At 31.2% G+C, this 19,664-nt stretch overlaps 1 long non-coding RNA gene across 3 annotated transcripts; it reads left to right on the top strand.

The window, feature by feature from the left end:
• The first annotated feature begins 6,147 nt into the window (after positions 1 to 6,147).
• LOC148619763 (uncharacterized) lies at positions 6,148 to 13,342 on the top strand. Of its 3 annotated transcripts, none has more exons than XR_015921645.1 (3): positions 6,148 to 6,228; positions 11,049 to 11,188; positions 13,275 to 13,342. It is a non-coding gene; the product is annotated as an uncharacterized LOC148619763 (long non-coding RNA). The 3 variants fall into 3 exon arrangements; XR_015921646.1 differs by having other exon boundaries at positions 6,220 to 6,330; XR_015921647.1 differs by lacking the exon at positions 6,148 to 6,228 and adding an exon at positions 7,674 to 7,776.
• The last annotated feature ends 6,322 nt before the right edge of the window (positions 13,343 to 19,664 follow it).

Genomic DNA, 19,664 nt, shown 5'->3' with positions numbered 1-19,664 from the left:
ACAAGTTGAATTACAACGTTCGATATATGTTACACAACTGACATTGAACTGAAGGACAATAATTCAAATTTTGGATTCCCTGAATGAAAACCAATACGTTTAAAAATATAAGTGTTTTCAAGAATAAGGCAAAATGAAAAAGTGAAATTAAAATTGCATGCATTCCCCAACCCTACCTTCGGTCTAATCACCTAATTTCTCACAAGGATGCTTTCTCTATTTGAAAAAAAGATCTTCACTTGGTCTATGTATCCCAGAAATATTTCAATCGAATGATAGAAAATTAGATAGATGGTATTTTCTAACAAAGTACACATAAGACAAACTTTACTTAAACATTCCCGTTAACAAAGATGAGATGCTGGGATCGGTATCAGCAAAGCCTCAACATAAACATAATTCAGTTTCGTGATGATTATTGATGCCTATCGGGCGTCACTAAAACGAAAAACAACGTTTTGCGGACGGGATCGTTTAAAAATTTCTTTCCTGTCAATGATTAAGTGGCCGACTTATTAATAAGTTCCCGAACACGAAGTGTTTATTGTTAATTGTTTATTGTTTGTGTACGTTTTTTTACCGGTGGACTTGTCCGAACGTTTCTCCGAAACTAATGGAGGGAAAGAAATGAACTTTTCGCAGAAGTTGGGCCTCAGTCCACGGATAGGCATGCCACAAAATAAAATTGAAAGGAGCAACCCTTTGGTAGAAAAGGAGGATAGGTCATATTATAGGACATTGCGATATCTCGAAAATGTAGATGGCCAGGAACTTGGTATTTGGTGTGGTGGTAGATTTTCACGCGCTTTACAATATTTTGCAAAAAAATGGATCGATATTTTTTGTGAGCCATAATAACAAAGAAAGCGACAAATTTCGCCGTTATTTTTATGATTTTTCAGATGTTTATTCTTTATGTAGGAAATATGACTTGAAATATCTTCACCAAACTTAATAGATATATAAAACGATGTAAATATGATTTCATGCATATTTTTGATTACTGTAGATGGTCACTTTTTTGAAATTGCACCATCCAAAGGTACCCCTTCGAAAATAGTGTAAATGTCATTTATTTATGAATTTTATGAAACTTGATATTTGATATTTGATATTATGCAGGACATTATGATATCTCGCAAATCGGCTCCAGCCATCAACTTGAAAATTGCTGTGGGGGTAGAGTTTGATGGTCTCTATGATATTATACAAGAAAAGTGAATCGATATTTCATATTTTGCCATGGTTACGAAAAAACAAAAAATCGGATGATGACTTTTCAGATGTTTTTTTACTAATGTAGGAAAGATGGCGTGAGATATCTACACCAAACTAAATGGATAAATAAAAACCATCTAAGTGTGAATGAGTTTGATAATCTGGATTATTGTAGATGGCTACCTTTTTAAATGCCCGCTATCCAAAATATGGTGGCCTCTTGGAAAACTATGTAAATGACATCAGAAATTTGATAAAACTTGGTATTTAGACTTAAAATCGTAATGTGATTTCAAAAGTATGGGTTCTGTGATCATATGGGGAACGTGATGGGACTTATGTGTGACTTGCTTGCAAGCACAATTGAAAAATTGTCATAATTTTTATTATACGTCTTCTTCTGCACATAAAGATGTCCAGGCAATTTGAATGATTCATATCAAACTTGAAGCAAGCTCAGGGAGTTTTTATGCAACTGACAGAATTTCAAATGGCCTGCCGATTTCAAATGGCCTCCAAAACAAAACTGGAAAAATTCTATAAAATTAGTGGAACAATTTAATTGTATGAAAATAACTCAAACGGCTATTCTTGATCTGCTAACATCACAAGGGTAAAAATTATTTTAGAAAGCCCCTATTGTTTCAAAATTGCTTCTAAAATCGGCAAAATGTCAACATTGTTTGATTTCGATGAAAACTGATATATCGGGTAAACATGGTATTAATATTGCAATAAGCGCAACCAGTTTGTCAGAAAGCCGCCATTTTTTTTTCAAAATGGCCGCTAAAATTGGCATAATTTCAATATTGCTCGATTTCTATGAAAATTGATTTCTAGAGTACACATTGCATTCTAAATTCAATAATGTCTGCACAATACAACTTAATCCGACCATTTTCCAGTTTTAGCGACTTTTGTGTTTTGTATAGTTATTATTATTTTAGTATAAGTTTTATTTTCCTGTCATAAAAAATATTGAAGTTATCCGCGCGTTTTCTCAAAATTGTGTCATCCGATTGAGATGGAAACTTTACAGAACGTTAGATCTACTCTTCGACGGATGCAGAATTCCCCAAAAAATTTCAGTTGTTGTTCCTTTTTTTCAAAATGGCCACCCGACTGGGCGTACCCACATTTTTACGAAGATAACTTTGAAATCATATATATCTCTGAAACTGCTGATCAGAATTTGACAAAACTTGGTGTGCATATTTACCTCCAGGAAAAAAATAAATGTGGAGAAACCTGCGTCTAGACGGCCTACCCCAAAATGTGCTAACGCGGTAAAACATTCACAATTTTCGGATTTCTTGGATATATTGCTGACCCGATTAATAATATGCAACAATGAGTTTTCGCCATTTTGAAATTGTGTAAATTATATTGGAAAATTGCCCTAAATGCGGTCGAAAATTCAAAGTTGTCTGAAATTTGAAGAAAACTGGTGTGTATATGCGTGCGTGTAGACCATCATTTCTAAAATGGTTGCCAGGCGGTCGAAAATTCAAAAATGTCCCGTTAATAATATGCAGTTCAATTGACAACATATATCTCTAAAATAGACCATAAAAGCGGAGGGCGACTTCTACACGTTTCTTGGAAACGTAGTAAACTTTAACTACCATTAAACGGTTTTCAATACACATATGCAAAACTACTTCAAAAAAATTAATCGACAGGCGGTACAAGAAAAGGACAATCTATACTTGAATTCAACATTTCTGTCGACGTCCATAATTTTTTATCCTCAGAAATACAAAATCTATAACAAATAACTATTACAATTGGGTATGTCCACACCGTGCTCACCACATATAAAACTTGAAAATATGTATCAATTATCAATCACACACAAAACTGCATACAAATTGATCAGTGTTGACAAGACATTTTGACTGTTTGATATTCCAATACAGACTTTTGTTTATGGTGTCTTGAATTACATTTATTAGGATATCTTTGATCTTGTGTTTTAACAAAACTGAGAGCAGTTGTTTGTCTTTATAGATTGTTTAATCAATGTAAAATGAGCGTAACGTCTGTTGTTGTCTCATTTTTCGTGTAAGCGAAAATGATATGAAGTTACAAAAATTGAATATTTCTCAATTATGGACGTTTGGATCGGTTCAGATATTGTTGTTTGAGTAACAGGCCTTAATTTTATCACTACAAAAGTTTTATGGCCGTCATCATGAACTCGTGGATCGTTATGGTGTATCCATCTGTGCAATGAAAACTGATTTGCTCAGCGTGTCATAGTTTTCCATTACTCGTTTGTCTACCCCGGACATGACTTTTTATGAACAACTAGGCAGATGTTTCTCGAAAAGAAGAAGACGCTTACCGTACCGGTGCACCTGGTCCATGCACCCATTTTTTAGTGGAGTCCGAGTTGCTCATTTGCTTTTGTTGCTTTGTATGTATGATTTTAGTTATTGTTATTTTATGTTCTTTGTTGTGCATGTCTGTTTTCCATGTCTGGTCTTTGTCCATGAATTACATTCTTTTGATTACCGCTATAATTTTGGTTCCCCTCATTACTCTTTTATATATTACATATGCAGATAATGTATTTTGGGTATGGATTTGAATGTTGTAATTTTCCGCCATGATTAGCTGGGAGTAATGTAATAAAGTCAAATATTTTACGAAACGGAACGTGTTATACCTGGATCTAAATTTAGTAGTATATATATATATAAATAGAAAAATAGCGTCAATACATTTAAATAGAAACAAGGTTTCATTTACGTGGAATATTGTTTGCATCACGTGACCATTATTACCAATGAACAAAGAACATTGTTACACCATATGAAATATAATATAATAAGTATCTGTTCGTATTTATGCTTATATCACCTGTTTTGTATATTTGTGTAATCTTCTTTCAATTGTGAATTGATTAACGAAATAAGTTGTAACTTGCATTTATGTGAACTTAAATGAATAGGGTTTTACATGTAATCCGAGAACATCATCATTTTTTTAAGTACTTAGTATCCTTAATTCATTCAATTTATAAAAGCCAAATATTCATTATCAAATATATTTAATCTTTAAATATTGTACACAACATTACTTTTCAAAATTTTCTCGATGGGATTTGATTGAAATTCAGTTGAAGGGAACATATAAACATAGCATTTTTTTTGTGTGTGCAAAATTTAGGTTAGAAAATGGAACATCTTTGAAAAATTACGACATCTAAGTGTGGCTGAAGATTACGTTTTATTATCTAAATTTTGACTTTTGGTGAGACAGAAATGACTTATAAACAAAGCAGTAAAATATAATACAAGTATATTTATTTCTTGCAAACATTTGATTCAAGTGCACGTCGTCTGTGCCTAACAAAATATTTGTTTTGAAATTCAACTTTTCAATCAAGGATGAAAAACATGACACAACATTCCTCGTTAAAAAGTATGATATTTTAAAGATTCCGCTAACTGACTAGATTTCTGTAATGATCACTACTATTTAACACTGTAAATATATGCGTAACACAGCCTTTTTACAGAAAAAAGTTGAAAATGGGTATATTGTACATTTTTGAAAAATAAATACGACATCGAAGATCGAAGAACTCTAGATTATGTTTTATTATATAAATTACGCCTTTTGGCGAAATACAATCAACGTATCAAAAAAGCAGTGAAATATGTTACAAGTATTTTAATGTATGTAATGTGTTTCTTGCAAATATTTGATTCAAGTGCACATCGTCTGTACTTGAAAAAAAAAAACTAAAAAAAAAAACAACATGTTTTTCTTTCTGATAAACTCGTATATCAAAGATAAAACAAACTAAGACACAACATTATTCGTTAAAAAAGCATGAACTTTTAAAGATTCTGCCCTTCTGACTCAATTGCTGTAAATATCTATTCTCGCATTTCCTTTAACGCCCTGAGTATCGGCACAACACTTAGATTTAACCCGCAGTTTCGTTTGAAATGCCTGCATCAAGTCAGGATAATTGCTGTATCAACAGTTCCGGTTGTGTTAGATCTTTTCTGTCAAATCTATGTTGGACTTGATTTCATTATGGATTGGATTAGTCTTTGTTATTATCTTGTTACTCTATTAGTTAAATGTAAGTACTGTTAGAAAAAACAATGTATATTTTAATGTTAAACTCCCGATAAGACCTGGTTGTAGTTCTAGATTTTGACAAGACATTAAAAACCCGGTCATAAAGGTAACATATATCATCATGAATGTCCCGTATAAAACTGAGGTGTCAATAGAATAACAATTCAGAAGCATCATATCCAAATACATTGCCTTAATATTAAACCAGACGACGATCTGCATTCATAATTAAGCGAGCATGATATATATAAACTAAAGAAAAAAAAAACAAAAAAAAAACAACAAGCAAACACCAAACTACTAAATCACTACCAATGCGTCCACTCTTCCCCAACGTGCGCCTCAAAAAAGGGCATATCCTTTTTTACAAAGGACTTCCGACACTTTTAAGCAAGTGAATCGGATAAATTTTAAAAAAAGAAGAATGTAGCCCACGACATACTCTGTAAAACACAGATATGTCTTATCAATAACAATGGAGCATCTCCATGCAAGATTGATATTCATGCAATTTAATTTAATCTAAAAGGGTTCATGATTTTAATGATATAAAACAATTACAATTTATTAAAGGTAGACCAGTGAAATTTGGATGATCGAAAACTACCTTAACACATATGATAACATCTCAAACGTCGAACAGCTGATTTTGAATTTGATTAAGTAATATAAGAAAAACAATGGCAGAGCCAACAACACCCATTAAAAATAAAATGATGTAATGATTTTTAAAATTGAGCAAATAGTAGATTATGTTAAAGAAGGCTATGTATGTAATTTTATCTTCCAACTTAAACAAAAGTCTAAACATGAAAAAACAGTCAATGAAGCTTTAAACTAGACATGAAAAAGACAACAATAATTTTGGGTAAAGATTATGTTATACAGCTGGCATTGAAGCAACAGATGGTAATTCATATTTTTTAATCAATCCAATTAGAAGACTTTTATTTAAATGACTAAAATGACACAAACGTTGAATACTTGGCTTCCTGTTTTATTAATACACAGGTAAGAAGTCTGTTATATATATATTAATTTCAAATGTTAAAAAAATGTTAATTTCATTTTATTCGGAACCGTTAAGAAAAAAATCGTGTGAACGGTGTATAGAATATTAGTATTAAGGCCAACCGTATGCAAATGAGTATTATCTCTCCAACCTTACAATAATTACACATATTCTAATTTCACAATATCATTGTTTTACCACATGCTGACCATTTATGCTGCATTATTGTAAAATATCGATATAAATGGTCAGCCTGTGGTAAAAATGATGAAATGGAGTTTTCGAGATTTATTTCGATTCTAATAGGACAATACAGTACAGTAATGTTCGAAACGTATCGTGCCATCCTTAGACCCGCCATATTTGTATATATTTGGCTGTTCACCTTACGCTATGTCAGTTTAAATTGAAGTTGTTGCTAGTGAAAATTTTCTTCCTTTTTTTGTTATTATGAAGAAAAGGGTGAATTAAGTAGAGCGATGATAGATATGGCAATAATCGTTTGCATTATGAGGTCATATTTTTCACACAACATTTCATTCATTGACGATTGCTATTGTTTGGTTTCGTACATGAATGCGCACGTGGCATGTATCGAATACTACCGAGTATGTGTATAAGTGATTTTTACGGAATATAATATATTTTTTTCTAAAACATAACGCCTAATATTTTTATTAAATTTGAAGTTCATCCACGCCTCTGAAATGAATGGGAAAAAAACAAACTGATATACATTGGAATGTGACGTGTGTTTGTTTATTGATTGAGGTGATTTACAGTAATTTACGGACACACACGCCACGCGATATAAGTCTCGTGCCGCTCATCAAGCAATACAAAAAATCGACCACAGTTGTGGTCTGCAAGCCTGTTAAGAACGTCATATTAGATCTGCCATTTCACATTTTCATTGATATATAGTTTTCAAAAAAAAAAAAAGAAAAAGAACAAAATCCTTGTCAATCATTGAAACTATAAATACTACTTCATATATATAGATTCCAACAGTGTCAACCTTAACTCATTTCTGTGTTCAAAAATATCTAGCACAGCTCGAACGGAATTGATTTAAAATTGTATTGAATTTGATAAAGGAAAAAAAACAATGGCAGAGCCATCAACACACATTAAAAATTAACTGATGTAATGATCATACAATTGAACAAGTAGTAAATTTGATAAACGAAGGCTATGCCTGTAATTTTATCTTCCTACATAACGAAAATTCTAAACATGCAAAAACAAGTCAACGAAGTTTTAAACTAGACATGAAAAGACTGACAAAGACAACAATAATTTTGGGTAAAGATTGTGTTGTACAACTGGCATTGAACCAACAGATAGTAATTCATTTTTGATCGATCCAATTAGAAGAATTAATATTTAAATAACCAAATTGACCAAAACATCGAATACTTGACTTCCTCTTTTTTGATACAAAGGTAAGAAATTTCCTTGGTATTTTTTTTAAATCTTTTTTCAAATGATAAAGAATTTGAATTTCTTTTTTTTTTCGAAACTCTTAAGACACCATAAGTAAGAAGTCAAAACATAGAAGATAGCAACAGAAATATAAAAAAAAAATGATATTGAAAATAATAAATTTTCAGACAAGGCAATAATTTCAACAGTGATCTACATATTTTTCCATGATTTAACAACATATAGATATCCTAATCCTGAACACGTTTATCCTATGTCAGATTTATGTAAAAACTACTCTCTTACCACTTTTGTCTTTGTTACAAAGTTTCATTTTATACGATGTTTACATATTTACAAAATGGAAGATGCTTTTTGTAAACGATGCATTATGAAAGACATTATGTACAAGCATATGTTTTTTCCAATTTCTGATACGCTAGAGCCATAACTTCGACATTAAAGGTGAAATACATGTACTATTTTGTATTATTTTGACTGTAAACAAATCTTTTTATTAGTTCTCTCAGATTAAGTCGGCATATTTTACTGTTATTCTTGTACGAATTTGTATACTGCAATCTTCCTATTTGCCCAAGTAAAACATATTGATTGTTTATTCATAAAGCTTTAAAATGCAAATATCATTTTAGAGAACAATCACATTTCAACATTCTTGACGTATCGAGACGTAGACATAAAGGGACCGGTTTTTAATCAATAGTAATATCATGACAAAAGAGGCGTTAGGCAAATTGAGTTTCAGGACTTATGCAGTAACTGTATTTCTTTATTTATTTGATTTTACCTACACTTTGAACTTTCTCTCACAAAATGGAGTAATGTTTATGATTTAGTCGCTTTATCAATAGGTCGAATTACGTTTCAATACGTTCTCCTCGTAAATATTTGAAAACAGCTACCAGGGTTACTGTTCTTGATTAAATGATTACATGTGTTTTTTATTATACTAAGGGATGATTTTTGCAAATAATATCAGTAAAATATAAAGTAAAAGTAGTTTGAACCGAAACATACTAAATTATGCATACTAAAATAATTATTGTTGTTTTATTTGCACCAAATCAACCTATTGTAAACTTGAGTAATAATTTACAGAAACTCCATTTTCTCATTGTTTTACCACGGGCGGACAATTTATGCTGCATTATTGTAAGATATCGATACAAATGGTCAGTCCGTGGTGAAAAAAATTATGAACAAGAGTTTTCGTGATTTATTTCAATTCTAATAGGACAATACAGTGCTTTTTTTTTTAATTTTCGAGACCTATTACAGCATCCTTAGACCCGCCATATGTGTCCATATTTGGTGGTTCAACTTACGCTATATCAGTTGAAGTTGTTGCTAGTGAAAATTTCCTTTGTATTTTGTTATATTGAAGAAAAGGCGAATTAAGTAGAGCGATGATAGATATGGCAATAGTCGTTTGCATTTTAATGTCACATTTTTCACACATGGACAGGTACAATGGGTTATTCATTGACGATTGCTATTGTTTAGTTTTCTAAAACATAACGCTGATTTTTTTTAATTAAATTTGAATTTGATGTTTATTCACGTCAATGAAATGAATGAAAAAAAAAACTGAGACGCATTGGTATGTGACGTGTTTGTTTATTGATTGAGATGGACAGTAATTTACAGACACACAAGCCACGCCCAATAAGTCTCGTGCTGCTCATAAAGTAATAAAATAATCGACCATAGTTGTGGTCTCAAAACCTGTTTAGGTCGTCATATTAGAATCTACTATTTCACATTTCCAATGATATTATAGTTTTCAAAAAAAAGAAAAATGTGACAACTGTGTACGTCATCTATATCATTTCGCCCATACACGATGCACCACACAGGGAACGCATTATACAGTTCGAATTGGTTATAACATTCACCCTTCATTAAAGCATTTTTTTTAATGCAATGAAAAAACAATAATATTGTCTAGAACCCACGGAGCCACGCAGTTACAGGTTTCTTCGCCTCATCCTTTTATTCCATTTATATGAAGTCAAGAAACTATCATTGTATAGATATCCAGTCATAATTATTCAGTATATGTTGCTGTTACGCTTGTACGAATTTAATACAATATCACTTCATATTTGGGAGGTTGCACGTTTTTTTCTGATCTTTGAAGAAATCCTATCATTCAGTAAATCTTTTACTGCTTTGTCTGGTACTTTTATTTCATTTATGTCAACTAGTCGAATATTTTGGAAAGTAGAATATTTGAAAATTAGTCAGTCTTGGTGAACACATTTATACTTTTTATTGTTGGATTTGATTTGAAATAAAGCTTTTTCTACTTTTTAAGAGGATATATAAGAATCTGTTCAAATATTATGAACTTTCCTTAAATAAAACTTACATATGTTATATAATTGAACTAGATGGTCTGTATAAATCAGATCATCAACAGAACATTTTTTTTTGTATATTTGCAACCTGGTGAATATTACAAAATAACGCCTTGCATCTTGAAAAATAAAGACAAAAAAAACAAAAACCTACAATATATAATTTGTACATAAAATTTCGCAGAAAATAGTAAATACTTGAAGTACATTGAATTATAGGAAAACATGGCATTTTGTTTTGATACTGACTGTCTCCAATAAAATGTCAAATATTTCTGTCATCGGTTTTAGGCGAAGTATAGAAATTTGTTCAAAATAATACCCAAAAGTATTTATTAAGCAGATAGACCTAGGGTAAGAGACATAACGCATGAAATCAGTGATATGTTTGTATCATATTCAATTTCACCAAAGCCTCTCAAGCTTTCGTTTGAAGCAGAAAAAATGAATCCAAGTTAATTAAATGCTTACATAAGATTGATGTAAAATGCTGAATACAAACGTTCCAATGATTTTAAAGAGTTGTGTCCCTTACTCAAGGTTTTCCTCCTTAAATCCAGACTATGTTACCGGATAACCATTGGCCGTGATGATTTGTGATACGGTCCTGTTAAAATTTACCACGTGCTTCAGTTAATGGAACGATGTTATAAGAGAAGGTTGGAATACTATAATATCAATTTATTGCTTTCATTTGTACTTTATTATCAAGGATTTGGTTTTATTTCAAATTGACCGGATAATTTCTTGTGTCAAGTCCGTTTGCGGATCGAAGTTAAGTTTTACATACATTTACACATGAAACATGTTTTGTGCAAATTACCGATAATGGTGATATTGTACACAGAACACAGGAATAAGTATACTTCAAACTGTATTATATCTAAATGTTATTTGTGTTTTTTCTTTAGACGATGAAGATTTACCAATGTCTCCAGATAATGTTACTTGTTATAATGGCATTGTTAACCGGTAGAACACGTTGTGAACGGAAAATGCTTTACTTTGGTGGTTTTGCGGGTGGATTTTTGCCCAACAGAAAACTCATGAGGTGTTCCATATATATAATTTTTATTGGGAAATATTAATATGACTAAGAGGAAAGTTTAGTTCATTTATGTTTATCCTGTCTGTGGGTTATCGAAAATAAATTTTGATAGATAAAAAAAGAACAAACACACAAAACACAACAAAACAAAAAAAAAACCAATAAACATTAAAAAAAATAATATAGTGTCATGGACTAAACACATGCTATGATAAATGTTAAATTATAATCTTTACAACAACATCTATCAAATGTTCCTTTCCACACAGGAATTATACAGTAACTGTACGGGATAAACTTCCCACTTGCCCCATACCCATTTGCTCCATGCCCCATACCCCATGCCCCATTTCCCATAGCCCCATTCCCCATTGCTCCATCCACCATTACATCGACTTATTAACCGTTGTCAAATGTCTTTCCCCATTCCGAAAAAAAGTAGTAAATTAATGTTTTATCAAACATATAATGCATTATGATGAAAAAAGTTTTGTGCAATTAATATTGATTTTATAATCTCGTCGACGAGTTTGAGATATACCGAAATTAGGCGATATTCATGTTGAAATTGTCTATATCATTATTATGTTAATGAGATATTTTTTTGCAAATTTAAAGTGTGCGAAATAAGCATCATATGTGTAGTTGTGATACATTTATTTCAATCTAATTTCTAAAAAATAACATACTTCTGCAGATTATTAGGGTATAATAATTTTAAATTCAAAAATGGTTCAAATTTTTTGTTAAAAATATTATGAATGGCAATCTTAGTATCTGGTTGATGGTTGCGACACTCATGTTTTTAGTAAAAAATCTTCAAAATGACATATTTTTGCAAAGTGTTTATTTGATAACACTTTAAATATACCTATTAGTCTAGAATTATCTTAAAAAATGTTAAAATTGTCTATATCATTATTATGTTGATGGCTGTGATACATATATAGGCTTCTGGAACAAGGTTATGTTGATACAAGATTGAAGATCACTACAGACGTTTTATGGTCGTCATCATGAACTCGTGGATCGTTATGGTGTATCCATTTGCACCATGAAAACTGATTTATTCAACGGGTCATAGTTCTCCTTTCCTCGTTTGTCTACTCCGGACATGACTTTTTATGGGCAACTCGGCGGGTGTTTCTCGAAAAGCAGAGGACGCTTACCCGACCGGTGCACCTGGTCCATGATCCCAGTTTTTACTAGAGTCCGAGTTGCTCCTTTGCTTTTGTTACTTTGTATGTATGGTTTCATTTACGTTATGTTATTTGTTGTGTATTTCTGTTGTCCATGTCTGGTCTTTTGCAAATTAAAAGAGTGTGAACACTTGAAATATCCTTAATAGTCTTATATTATTATTTCAAATGTTAAAATTGTCCTAAAAAAGTACCATGTGTGTGGCTTTGACATATTTACGTTAAATTTCTCAAAAATGATATTTTTATGGGTGCGAACAATTTAAATGTCAATAATGGTCTAAAATTCTTGTATAAAATATTAAAAACGGCAATATTTTTTATCCTTTTCGATGTTGGGACGAATGACAAATTTCTTCCAATTGAAAGGGAATCAACATTTTATAATTTTTTTTAATTGTTATTTTTGCACAATGTATTTAATTTAAGAACAAATTAAAAAATGCTAATGAATAATAAACTGCGACACCTGTAATAATTAAACATTTCTATTAACACGCTTGTTTAAAAATTAGTTTGATTGCTGTCATAAAATTATGATATGTACGTTGCTTGCGGAAAAATGCAAAACAATTTGTTTAATTGACCAATAGAAATTATTCCCTCGCCTCATTCCCATTGCCCTTCTCATTTACCCCATTCCTAATGCCACATTACCCATTGCCACATTGCCCATTGTCCCATCCTCATTTCCCATTATCCATTGCCCAATTGTCCCATTCCCCATGCGCCATTGCCCCATATCCTATAAAATGGGAATTTTATCCCATACATGTACTGTAAGTTATCGTGATTCTATTATTTTTTCTAGAATGTTTGTTTTTTATTGTTTTTGTTGGTTTTTGTTTGTTTGTTTTTTTTCTGTTGTTAATTTGTATTTCTCTTTTCAGAAGATAATCTGGTTGGAGGAGGGAAATCGGATGGAAAATTGTTCAATCTAAATAAACCATGATTTGTATACTGTATTCATTTTATCAATGTAAAATACTTTAAACAGAAAGTGATTAGAGTGTTTGAAAAAAAAAAAACTACATACATACAATACACTTTAACAATACCGCAACTATCAAACATGTGTAAGTGATAGACCCATAATAGACCCTTTCCTGTTATTCGGCAACACAAGCTAAATTATTGATTATTTAGGATTCCATGCATATTTCGTTTTTGCTTGGGTCATTACCATTGCCTGGAACTAATCGCAGTCATGCCCACTGTGTCTTGAATTGTTATTTATCCACGTTAATTGCGCCTCAACCTGAACATATTTGAATAGGATGACAGATGGTCTCTGAAAACGAATCTTAATGTTCCAAAATACAACAGGGCTATTATTGAAATTTAAATAAAGAAAATAATAAGTTTAAAAAAGTGTTGTGATCACAATTTGTAAAATATTGCTTAGAGCATCCCTTTAGACTTTACATAATATGTGCAGAAAAAAAAGTGGTATCAAAGTTCAAATTTGATGATGAATATATTAACAATTTATGTCAGTGCACTTCGTGACATCCAAAATAAGTTTTAAGGATTAGATACAGCTGCAATGTTTGATTAAAGATTACCAAGAGTAAAAAAAATAGACGTTGTTTTCCAGATAGTAATTTTGGGTTTAATTTAAGTCAATTTAATTTTCCTCAATTTTATGAATCTCTAATGCAGTTCCAACAACGGCAATGGATGTAAATTATTTAATCATTTAACAACTAAATCAACATCAGAGATACTAAATAGCACATAGAAGTGGAGAAGTAGTATTGTGGCAAATCAATAACTATTTCCCTTAGTAAAAAAAACCACTCTTAAGTTGTTTTTTGCTAATAAAATATTATGTGTACAACTTATTCTCTTGGTTTGGATAGGTCTTTGTTTATTATTATTATTATTATTATTATTATTATTATTATTATTATTATGTTTTGTTTTGGTGTTTTAATATATAACCTCGCCAGGATATTTAAGTGTGGTATATAAGATCCGGGTCAAATCGATTGAAAACGTCTTTATTCCAATTATATAAGAAGTTTCAGCAAAAAAAAAAAAAAGACATGTTATGTGTTCCCGATCTTTCAAAGAGATATATGCTTAACTTAAGGGATTGTTTGTTTCTTATGTATAATGAGACATGTTGAATGTTTCGAACTTTTGCATTTGATATATATATCCGATAACAAACTTTTGTAGATGCAAAAAAATGCTTCTTATGCATGCTGTAAACGATTCTGACACTACCTCAGTTTGGATGCTATTTTTACACACACCCAAGCTTACACCAAATTCTGCATATTTGTGTGATTTCACTTGAAAAAGAACCGTAAAAATATGTTACAAATAATTAAATAGGCTGTCCAATGGGACATTTAATGATTATTCGATAAGTTGAAGAAAGTGGGGGAGCAACATAAAATAAAACTTAAATTTAAACTTGATATTTATGTTTTGATATAATATAACTATACCAGATTTGACAATTGGCCTTGTTTATCTCTCAAAATGATCATCTGTAAAACCATCGAAGGTTCGGCAGATGGACGGAGACGCAATTATTTGTGGAGATAAGAATTATTTATCGCCTCTTAGTGTGCCGGGTATAAAAACTATTCCAATATGAAATAGGGATGATTCCTATATAAAGTGTTAGAACAAAATCGATATCTTAATCCATCCCATCTTATGGCAAGAGCAACAAATTCAAAATAACCCCTTCTTTTCCGCAATGAATTTGCTCTGATAGCCCGACAAACAAATACAAGTCATTCTAGTATCTAGTCATTTATATAGGCTCTTTGTGAAACACCCAGGTTCACCAACCGAAATCTTCAATATTTTTATGCACTTTTAATTTCCGACAGCTTACTCTGTTGAGAGGTAAACCTGTAAAATTATTAACGCATCCAGGCTTCACAACAATATGTAATACCTTTTGTCGCAGTTAGAATAACGGGAAATATGAACGGTTCAGTAGCGTTATATTGAGTCAATAATACGAGGAATATTCCACGTTTAACAATTGATATAACTGTAAAAAACAAAGGCGTACTAAGCATTTTGTATGGTATTTTTTTTTATAATATTTTACAATATTCGAAATATTTATGAAATTATCTAAATTTGAAATTTTATTTTAACTGCAAGAGGAATGACACTTTAAAGGCTGCTATTTAAATAGAAAATTCGATATTTTGCTCTACATGTTAGATATCAGTGTTTAAATTCAGAATTCGTTTTGTTAATCGCCGTGTCTTTGTTGTCTCTTTGACATATACACCATACCCATTCTGATTATGATACTTTCAATTGGTGTAATTTTGATACTTCAAAGTCGGCCTGGCATTTTGGACAGCTAACATTTCATATAAACCAAGACCTACTGCGGACGACACTTTTGTATTTCCTAGTTGGGTTTAAAAATATTGCTTGATGTTTGCATGATACGGATTATTAGATGGCCTTAAGTAAAGTAAAAAGTTTGCTTTTTCTGACCAGCGTAAGAAAGTAAGGCATACAAACATGATATTGTATATTTCAAAGGACACATCGTATATTCTTACAATTAATTATTTCATACATGTAACAACATGATTTCTTTGTTTTACATCGTTATTAGTTACGTTAGTTTATTTTAAGGAAATTTTTAGTTTTTTTCATTCAGCAGGGATAAACTTATACCGCTGTGACATTTATGGCACCACCGCCAGCAAAAAGTCCATCGCCCTAGACCACTCGGCCAGCTAGTCTATTTACAAAATATAACTTTTGCTAGCCGGGTCATTCCTCTTCGTAGGACTAATCTAGGGTAACTTGATTACTAAATTGTAACTTACGATGTATGGTGGTACGAGACAGTTCATAGAGAATCAAATTAATGATGCATTTGACAGCAAATCAATATTACACAAACATCTCAGAATGTAACGACTCTATTCGCTACACTGCTTCATAGGATCAAATTGATACGATACAGGGAGTATAATGTAAATTTATAGAATGGTCTGACAAATTCCCAATAATGTTAGAACTGCCAAATTTGCGTTGCAAATTTTTGGTCGTTCCCTCCGCAACAGGACCCAAACTGCATGCTCTTAATTACAGATTTCGCCTATCTTATATTGTGCAAATCATCAATTTAATACATGGAGAATGTTATAGGTGGGAAAATTGAAAAGAATTAATTTCATTTTTTAAATCGAAATAAGTTTTCAAAATTGTGAAACCTGATGTTTATCTGTTATCTCTGAAATAATGAAAATCAATGTCTAAATAAAACTTTCTCAGCCAAGGTATGTTTAGATCCAATTCACACAAACACATATTTCATAAGATACCAGATATTAGATAGTGTACTTCACAAAACAATTTAAGTTCGCATGTAAACAAACAGAATGCGAATATTTGGGAATTTAATTCATCAACAACTGAACAATGTGCCAGCTACCGGTATTTAAACAATAACAATAACAAATTAAGACATTCCACAATAAACTAAATAGTGATCAAAGAAATTGCATCATCTTGACAAGTGAAATATCAACATAACATATACAAAAATGTCTTAACATCATCCATCACAACATGCACAGGGTTGTTATTCCTAGGTTGAAAAAAATTGTTTATATGGCAGTTGTATGTGTACAAATAGTCCTTTGACAAGATTCATGGAAGGCGTTTCCTTGTTCTTTTCTAAGATAGGTTGTGTCTTCCCTGAGATAGTCATATGTTTCTGTTGAAATGGCAATACGCACTGTATCACAAACAGATAACTTGTATGTTGTGTTAACTCTAAGATTTACAGCAGGCGGTAAGAAACATTGAATGAATAAAAAACTGTTGGACCTACATACAAGGTGACCTCATGCGGTTGAACTGCAGGCATTACTGTGTCCACTTTTGGATTCTTGTTGCTAAAGAGAGGGATTAAACTGCATTCGTGTGCACCGAATACGTGTTCTGCATTTAATTGTCTACAGTAAATTTGAGAATGGTAGGTAAAATATTTGCTCAATTATGCTTAAAGCTGCATTTTCAAATCAATTATGGTAGTGTTTACATTTTTCGTCTAAACAATATCCTTGACAAATCTGCATTAAAAAATAATAGTTTAATATTAAGCAAAGGCTAAAACTACTTTTCCATAGAATCAATCACCTAAGACCTAGTTATGCTAGCGGTCAATCAAACGACATTTTGTAAGGAACGAAACCATAAATGGGATTATTTTTCAACAAGAATTGAAATATTATACACGTATAATCTTTAATTGCCTTTTGAAGTTATATAAGTTTGTTCTACATTACAGCTAAATACATTGTACCATCTATTTCGTTAATATAATTTCAAAGTATTTTATTTCATTGATAAGAAGTAACAAAGGAACTGTCTCCTCATTTGATTTATACTTAAGGGTTCTGATCTTTGATATCGTTTGTTTAAGGAAAAGTTATGTAACACATCCTTAGCATAAGACCCTAGAAAAAAGTTTTGGTATGTGTAATAATTATAAAATGAGTTTTATTCAAAAGAAAGATTTTTTTTATCATATATCAATATCTTTCATGATCCATTCTTACCATTTCGGCTTTAAATTAATCAGCAGTCATCGTCTTATATCGCGAGGCATTTACTGATGATGAATAGTAGTTGTTAATTTTGACAGCATAACTTGCAAATGAGCATTTGAACAATATTATTATAATTTAACAGTGTTTCAAGGGGAACGATGGGTTATCATCTAAAACAGATTCATGTACTTTTTTACGATCACAATCCACTTTAATTGCTTAACACATAAGAAAACGCATCCCTTGAGTGTTTATAATATAAATAATATGTCAAATGACAAAATCCCTGATGATTTGGTCATGCAATGCTATGTTTTTACTTTATCGCCCTTCAAAAATAACAAATGCAAATGACAAGAAGAAGCTCAAGGCAGCTTGAAAAAGAAAACTAAGTGGCAAAACAAACTAAATTACAACGTTTGATATGCATTATGTTACACAACTGTCGTGGAACCGAAGGACAATAATTCAAATTTTGGTCGATCCTCTGAATGAAAACCAATACGTTTTAAAATTTAAGTGTTTTCAAGAATCAGGCAAAATGAAAAAGAGAAAAAAAATTGCAAGCATTCCCTAACCCTACCTTTGATCTAACCACCTAATTTTTCTCAAAGATGCTTTCTCTATTTGAAAAGAAAGATCTTCACTTGGTCTATGTATCCCAGAAATATTTCAATAGAATGCTAGAAAAATGTTTGTTTTTTTTTGTGTTTTTGTTTTTGTTTTGTTTTGTTTTGTTTGTTTGTTTGTTTGTTTGTTTTAGTTGTAAAACCTGGGTATATTCATAAATGCAATTCGGCAATTCTGTAATATATTTCGACTCTCTGATATGGAACGGTTGCTCATGATTTTTCGTTGCATTGTCATTCCTTTGAGTATTAAAACTTGTAATTCGTATAACTTTATGACCAGAGTTTTAAGGTTATGCTGACACCCATTAATTAATCTGACAGAGTGGAAAATAAGTGTAGTTTATTATTTTTTTTTATGTTAACTGCGCACAAAGAACTGACAAACAGAAGAACATCAATACACTATAATACGCCCCGGCTAGAGAAACAGACGTATAAAATGTGTTCACTAGGAGCGGATCCAGGATATTAGGGGAATTTATAGCATTAAATGCCGTGTGTAGCGAATTATTTTGTATTTCTTCTGATTAAAAATCAGGGATCAATTCTCTTTTCAATTCATCCTGTGATAAGTAATCATTTGTTGAGCAAGTCTTCTCTGCCAAATAGCGAAAAAAGAACAAGTTCGTTTAGAATCGATCAAATCGTTATATATACACAAAATAAAAAAAAAATATATATATATAAATAAATAAATTAAAAACCAAATCCAAAAAAAAAATAAAATAAAATAAAGAACGAATGATGAATAAAGTCGGTTCATCACTTTGATTTTAAAGCCACAAGTCATTAAGACTTTGGACCTTTAACAATAATCTTATATGGTGCATTATGTGTTTAAACATATCAAGGTCTAAAGTAACTTTTAAAATTTGACCTTGCCGTGTTTGAGAATTATTTTTACAAAAATGGCAACATATAGAAACAAATAATCTGCACACATGAGTATAAATAGTTATATATCTTCTTCTGTTATGTGGAGTTCTAAGTTATGACGAATCGTTTTGCAGTTGTAGCCCGAAAGCTAGTATATTTTAAGTTTTTTTTCAGTTTTTCGATGATAATTCACAAACCATTACAGAAAAAAAAA

Source organism: Perna viridis, chromosome 4 (assembly GCF_037379345.1).
Source record: "Perna viridis isolate PV_CMFRI_1.1 ecotype Kerala chromosome 4, ASM3737934v1, whole genome shotgun sequence".
NCBI classification, from domain to species: Eukaryota; Metazoa; Mollusca; class Bivalvia; order Mytilida; family Mytilidae; genus Perna; species Perna viridis.
The sequence above is the reverse complement of the archived record's forward strand: the minus strand, read 5'-3'. Positions and strand labels throughout refer to the sequence as shown.